Here is a 7,579-nt window from a genome sequence, read left to right as displayed (position 1 = left end):
ACCTTGAGCGCTTTCTCCTCTGGATTCTGCTGGGGAGATTCCCCAAGGTTTCCCATCTCAACAATTATTTTTGATTATTCATAACCTAGTGGGTTTTGGTTTTATTAAGGCAATATTAGCATGCATGCTTTACTCATTATATTATAATTCACGTGTTCTCAGGGCTTCTTCAGACCATTACCTAGAACTAGTTTTCCATCAGCATGGGGACGTATTAAACTTGCAGAAGTTATTACCCTGCTTTCTCAGGAGCAGCATGGGAGCGAATGTGCTGCACAGCTGTCCTGCCCCTGATTAGCAACACTGTCTACCTGCTCAAAGACTTCTTTTTGCGAATAATTTTAAAGCATTGTTTATTAACGGTGTTAATGGTGGGTGACTGTACCTGTTGGGTACGTTTTTTGAAGTGTTTAACCTAAATATATACAAAAATACAGTAAATACTAGCTAATGGTGGGTGTTCCTAAGTAATTTCTAATAACTGATGAAGTCTTGTCGTGTTTGCACCGAACCCCTACCCCGTGTTCCTCATCCAGGCTGCTGGGAAATCTAGCAGCAGTTCCTGCGCAGGAATTAACTTTGCTTTGAAGTGAATTTTTCTGGGTTTGTTCCCTTATGGGTACCAATTTAAGGTGGTCAAAATGATTGTTGATTCACAACGGGTGAATTCAGGGATTTCTAGGCATACAATTTGAGAGAATTTTGGTGAAACTGAACTTCAGCTTTCTAGAAGATGCTTCTTCACAGCGTGTGCTTTGCTCATGGAACCCATTACATTGATAAGGCAAGGTGAAAACCCCAAACTCAGCAAGTTGCAAGGAAAAAAATGCAACTTCTTTTCTGAGGGTTGTGTGCTTATATTTAACGTAAGGCTTTCAGGCCTAAACGAGGTTCCTAGTGGAGGCATGTTCTTCTGCAGGATTGCTGCTCCCTTCCTGTGAAACACCTGGACTTGGCCACGGCCTCAACATAGGGGTAGTGGACAAACGCACTCCAGACCAACTCACAGAGCTACGCTTTTATTTTCTTATGACAGCAAAATAGAGACTTTGCCAAAAGCGTGTGAAAGATGTGGAAGTTATCAGTCTTCAGAAGTAAACGTGATCCTGGAACAAGTTTATATCAAGCCTTGGGTCGTTGCCAGCTTCAGTGCAGTCCTTGGATAAATACCTCCTGAACCACTATAAGACATTAATATTTCATACCTTCGGGGAAACTCGCAGCCAGCTGTCCTTGGTGCGTGTCCAATGTCTCCGGCACTGGAAGGAAAAGCAGCACTGCAAAGTGCTGTGTACTCTGGGTCGGATCCAGCAAAGGTGCCACTACAGGGACAACTGGAAATCTGTGAGCTGCTACACCGTGGGTGCTTGAAGGAGCGTGCACCTGGCTGGACTGAGCTCTCACCGGCTGGCTTGCACCTGAGGTTGGAGTATCTCCTTCTGCCCTGCCTTCTGCTTTCCAAACACCTGGCACAAGGGGTAGGACTGCATGAGGAAAGCTGGTTGGGCATTACTGGGAGACACCCAAACCAGGAAATTAGACTGGCCTGAAAAACAACATCCATGTTGTTTTAGAGTGAGATCTACCCAATTGGTTTGCTCTGGTTACATTTTCTTTTAATGGAGGCTGCAATGAAGTGCTGGAAAATGAGGCCTTTTAACAGCAACAGGAAAATGAAGGGAAAAATTCAGGAGGGAAATATTGTTAAGAATGAAGAAAAATCACAGCCAGCTAAGTATCAAACCTTAATTTTAAGGAGCATAGCATGCCTGAAGTAATAGGGAAAAGCTATGTCTGAAACGATGGTTGGCTCAGAGGTGCAAAGCCTGGAGCTTCCAATTTTCTGATTTGCCTCATTATTTCAAGACTCCTTGATACATTAGGTCAGATGTTAGACAGGTTTCAGAGGAAGAAAGAGACTAACTTTTCACTTCTGAAGTATGAAATAAATAACTATATTCAGTCACTATGGGGGTGGGGTCTGTTGCACACTTCTCACTTCAGCCCCATGGAGATGAAATGTGCTGCACCATCCAGGTTAGCATTGTCTGACATTGCTTATCTCCTCTGCAAGAGTAGATGGCAGCTCTGCCACTGTCTTCAACAGCAGCAGGTTTAAATCAGTATTTAAAAAATGATATTCTTAATAGTAAACAATTTGGAGTTGCTACTTAGGCTATGGAATGTGCTTGGGCTTTAGCACGGATAGTGCAGCAGCTGTGCAGGCCAGGGATACTCCTGTTTGCTTAGCCTTGCTGCGAGACACCAACATTTCTGTGAAAGGTACTTCAAACTAAAGTGTTTTACTATTTGCTTATAGCTTCTTCTGAGACTGGTAGCCAGGGGAAGAGGTTATACAAAATATCCATTCTTCAAAATGGAATGTGATTTTTTGATTTGTGGACTGTAAACTAAAACTTTTAAACAAAATGATAGTGTGTTCTTATAAGAGACATATGAAGTGAATTTTTAAAGTAATACAATATCTGAATATCTGGAGCTAAAGAGGGAAGTTTTCAGTGCTTTTTAAATTTTTGGTTTTTACCCAGGGCAGACACTTCAGTCCTGCCAAGTGCTGAGCACTCTGGTCTCTCCCAGCAAAGCCACAATACATGTCGCAGAGCATCAGATCAATCCTACAGATTTCATGCTCAGTCACTTTTTTGGATCAGACTGGAGCACTCTGTGCTTATTCTGGCAAGCTACTTTTCCATTGAGAGAGGAATGCTTGGGATGCTGTGGGGACAGATCACTAGGAAAGTACAGAGCTACTACTCTACAGGAAAGTAGAACAGAGCATCCCCCGTATCATCCCATTTGATTCTTAAGGAGTAATGCCCCCCAGTGTAAACTTCAGTGTTGTATCAGATCTTGCTTCAGAAATCACAAGAGGGGGAGAAGAAATTAGGATATTGGGTAGGAGGTAACTCCAGCAAAGATGGGGAGGTTGCCTGGGAGAGATGTGAACGTTAATGGGGCACTTTGTAGGAAAACAGGGTTCTGTCAATTCCAGCATGGATCAAGGGACAAGCCCCTCTCCATGCCTTGGGACCTCCACGTTAGCTTTACAGAGCCTCATCAAGCAAGACACAGAGCTCAGAAATGTCACCTGCTGCCATGCAGACCCGTGGGTGACTCAGCAATGCAACACAAGGGCTTGCTCAGTAACGACAGATTGTTCTGTATTTTTAAATACATTACTTCATTTTATTTTTTTCCCCAAGTATCTTCTAATTATGTTTTCTTTGGTATTGATCCTGTGCTCTTTTAGAAGCTAGATTCATCCTTTGCTTCTTAAGAAGCAGGAAAGAAAATATTTGGAGTCTGAGGTGCTCTGTGTTCCACCAACCGTGTCTGCTGGGCTTGTTTGCTGCCTGACAGTTGGTTTGGGACTCCTGATCGCATTTTTTAGGGCTGTGATTTTACAGTGTGTCAGGATCATATGTCTATCTACCTGCTCTGCAAACCACTTGTGGACAGTTGACCAAACAAAAGTTTTATGTTTTAAGAAAAAAAAATCTATTTTTTTAGTGATGAGATTCTGTTGCCAACTCTCTCCTGTCATTCTCCTGTCCTGTTTACTGCTTAGACTTGAAAAGCATAAAATTTTTTGAAGGCTTTGCTTTTAAACCCTGCTCTTGTTTTTCCTTTGTGACTGCTTTGACAGACTTCTCAGATGTATATTTCAGTATAGGTTGATGTGAAGCTAATGAGAAGGCAGATGTTTATTTACAGAAATATGGGTTCCATTTGTAAAATTATTTCCTGGTGAGAAAAAACATTGCTTTCCTATTGCCTTACATGCTAAGACTTTTTAAAAATTGGTTTTTCTTTACAGCTTGGTCTTTAAACTGTATATAGCTATAGGCACATAAAACAGCCAGTAAACTCTAACCTCACAACTTTAGAGATCATTATAAGACACAAAAAGATTCAACTGTTGTTTTAAGTCAAGCAATGGATTTACACATCATAAAATAAGTTTAGAAATAGCACCACTTGTTTAAAAATCTGACTAATAAGTACTAAATTAAAAAAGACTAAGTTTATAAATTCTCTGTCTACACTTTGAGATATCTGTTGACTGATTTACATGAAATAAAACTTTGAAGCTCTGTTGTTCTTAGTTTTACACAGTCAGGTTTTCCATATAAACACCAACCCTTGTTGCATACATCCTTCTTAGATTTATTTTTATCACTTCATCTTTTGTTATTACCATTGACACTATAAAATAATTGTATAAATAGAAGCATAGCTACTCTGTAGCATATGCTCACAAACTGATCTGTATATAAAAGCCTACCTTATCCAAATTAAACGCGGAGGTCTGCTTGTGTTTCAAAATGTGGCTGAGGGTCCAAGCGCCCAGCTGTGAGAGATTAAACTGACCGTTTTGGGGATGGGATGAAGTACTCCCGGTTAGGCTGTGGGTGGGGGATGCTTTTGCTGCAGCCTGCGTGGATTTGGGGCCAGCCCTGGCACTGCCTACCTGTTCACAAGGGCAGGTGAATACTCCAGGATGTAAAATTTGCCCAAGAGAAAAGCCAAGTACTCATGTGGCTGGCAGCTAAACTGGCTTGTAGTGAGACGTGTGTGCCTCAGAATCACTACAGTGCAACTGCTGGGGTGAAGTCTGTCCATGGTGCTCCTCTGCCTGCAAGGGAACCCTTGGCTGGCTGGGGTGTCTCTCTTGGCTTGCACCAGGATAATTAACAGGGCTTTTCCTAATTTAGGCTTTCAGGTCATGTGACAGGATTTACTCCCGGTGTGAGTCACCTAATGAGAGAAGGTAAGTGGGTCCCTCCAGCTGGTGTGCAGGACCAGGTGGTGCTGGGAGAGACGAGCCCTGGCAGTGCACCGGACGTGAGTAAGTCTCCTGTGCTAGCCTCTGCTAGCTCTCCTGCCCTCTCCTCCTAAGCCCACAGATCTGATAGACCCTAGAAGTCCATTTGCAACCTCTTCATCAATGTTTTCCTAGTGTCCTGATGGTAACTGGAAGGACAAACCCTCTTGTTTCTCCTTATTTTCAGATGCTTTGTTTATTTATATTTATATAATGCTTTGCATTAAGTGTCTTAAAAAAATTATCTGATGTTTTCTGGGTTCCTTTGCTTTCTGTTTTGCTGTTTTGTAAAAAAAAAGTGCAGCTGCTGCAGGGAGACCTCCCCTTTCCTGGTATCAGGGACAGGCTGGAAATCTGGAACCAGGCCCCATTTGGGACTTACCTGTGCTGTGCAACAAGCCTGGAAGTCCTGCCCATGGTTACATCCAGCCTGAGAAGGCTGGCTTAGAGGTGAGGTGGCTTGTTGCCTGAAGTGTTGAGTACAGCTGGCTGAGTTATGCAACTGAGTTTCTCAGTTCTTAATTGAGAAAAAGATCTCCTGTTCTCCTCCTTACTCTTTGCCAGGGAGATGTTTCCTCATCATCCCTTTGTCAGCTCATGGCTGCTCTTACTCCAGCTCTGGTGGGCTGAACGGGGCCAGTCCCATGGTGGGGAAGTCTGCCCTTATATTGGTGGACCCAGGCTCATGTGTGGAGCCAGCTGTGTATTTTCCTAACTTGTTTGTAGAGCAGTAAAATCCCTTCAGGTTGTTTCTACTGCATTTTCCTTCCTTCCATTTGAACTTTCAAAGCTGAGCTCCTCTGTCTTCCCAGGGTATGTTGCAAAGTTAGAGAGCAGGATCACACGAGACCTGACCTCCCTGAAATCGCTAGGGCTGCCTTGGATGTCAGAGCCAAATTAGACCCATTATCTCCATATTCTACAGTTCAGCAGCTGGGCAGTTTCCCACTAAATCTTGGAATCCCTGTTGATAGAAGAAAAGGGAAAAATGAATAGCCTGAGTAACAAAGGTACTATCAGAGAACTTATTGGCATAGCAATTGGTGAAACCTGGCTGTGTTCCTGTTTGAGACTTTGAATGAAATATGTTGTTTCAGTTTTTGATTCCCTTCTCTGAATGAGAATTACACAGTCCTGTTGCCTTGTCTTCAGGGAACTGCTTTCTAAGGCTTCATTTACTAGTTTACTTCTAGAGTAAATTTTATCAGCCTTAGTCTCTACTCAGCGTTTTTGAGGAAATTCCCTTTTCTTGCTTTTTATTTAAGATGACAAAATATTTCCACCCTTTACTTGGAAAAAATCATGATCCTAAACTGTACTATGTGACTCCAGTGGGAGAGAAGGATGTTCCAGGTGAGTATTTCTAGCCAACCAGAACTGGAAATTTGACCTAGAAACGCGTGTAGATTGGGATCCAGTGTAAACCATCTGCAGAGTTGCACCGACACTGGTGGCAGAGCAAGTGGTGCAGCAGCCGGCAGGCAGGGCCCCTCCAGCACAGCTCCTGCATTTGCATTCTGTTCACAGGAGCTGTGCAAAAGAGTCTGTGCTGCTGGAGGGCTGCAACTTGCCAAATCGCCTTGGCAGTCAGATCTGCGCAGCCCATCCAGGATGGGTAAATGAGAGCAGGATTTGGCCTACTTTCTTTCAGTTAATCTCTCTTTTTAGAGGAGCTCCGTATTTGTCTGGTTGGCACACTGATGTTCAAGAGCTCAGCCCTACTTGTTGAGGATGTTACTAGTCTGACAGCAGCCTATAATTACTGTATGTCATGCAGGGTTGGTGATAGATACAACAGCACCAGAATCTAGGGGCTGCTGAATTTATGAGCCACTCGAGGGTATCTTAGCAGTGAAATGATACTTGGTGTGACTGAAGCATGCAAACACTTCAGAAAGGGCTTAATATAAAGCCTGAGAGTTGTCCCACAGAAGCAAATGGAAATATTAGTGTACTTATAAAAAAATATCTGTATGCTTGAAGGCTTAAATATCAATCCACTTTGAGACTTAATTTATATTCACGTTGTGGTATGTTAGTTTATGTAATTATCCATGCTTAGGGTATCTCTACCCACAAAAGTCAGTGTGTCTTGTGGTGGTTTGTGGTATGTAGTAACTGCATGCGCTTATGCCATCAAGGCCACTTGTTCCTTATTTGTGTAAGGGAAGCTTTGAGTAAGTCAGTCAATGGGGTTCTTCAGTTTATCCTCTTGCCATATTTATGTTATTTCTCACTTAATCCAGGTTTTGGACTGTAACCCTGTAAGGGTGGGTGATGCAGGTCACTGTAAAGTCTGCGATGTGTTGTGGGAGATGTTGGATTAGGCCTGTTCCCATTAGCCTCTTCCACATATCCAGCTCAGCAATGATGTTGCTTTAGGCTGTTATTCTTTGATTAAACCCTGATTTGTCTGGAAAGATGAGCCACCTGTATTCAGCACATTAAATGAAAGACCTACCTGATTTGCTATTGAGAAATAATCACAAATTCAATAAAAGCTCAATTCCACACTTAGAAATCTTGATGCTTTCAGCTCTACAATCGCTGTTCCCTGTCAACCACAAGTCTTTTCATGGTGTACAAATGCAACAACTGTGCAAGGAGCTGCAGGCAGATGCCAGGGTTGACTTGCTGTGTGGTAGGATGCTGCATATTCAGATACCATCTCATCTTGTCAGCAAACATGGGATTTTCATGTTTCTAGGGCATTTTATAGGATAATACATCTAA

The sequence above is a fragment of the Falco biarmicus genome, chromosome 14, assembly GCF_023638135.1.
Source record: "Falco biarmicus isolate bFalBia1 chromosome 14, bFalBia1.pri, whole genome shotgun sequence".
Lineage (NCBI taxonomy): Eukaryota > Metazoa > Chordata > Aves > Falconiformes > Falconidae > Falco > Falco biarmicus.
The sequence above is the reverse complement of the archived record's forward strand: the minus strand, read 5'-3'. Positions refer to the sequence as shown.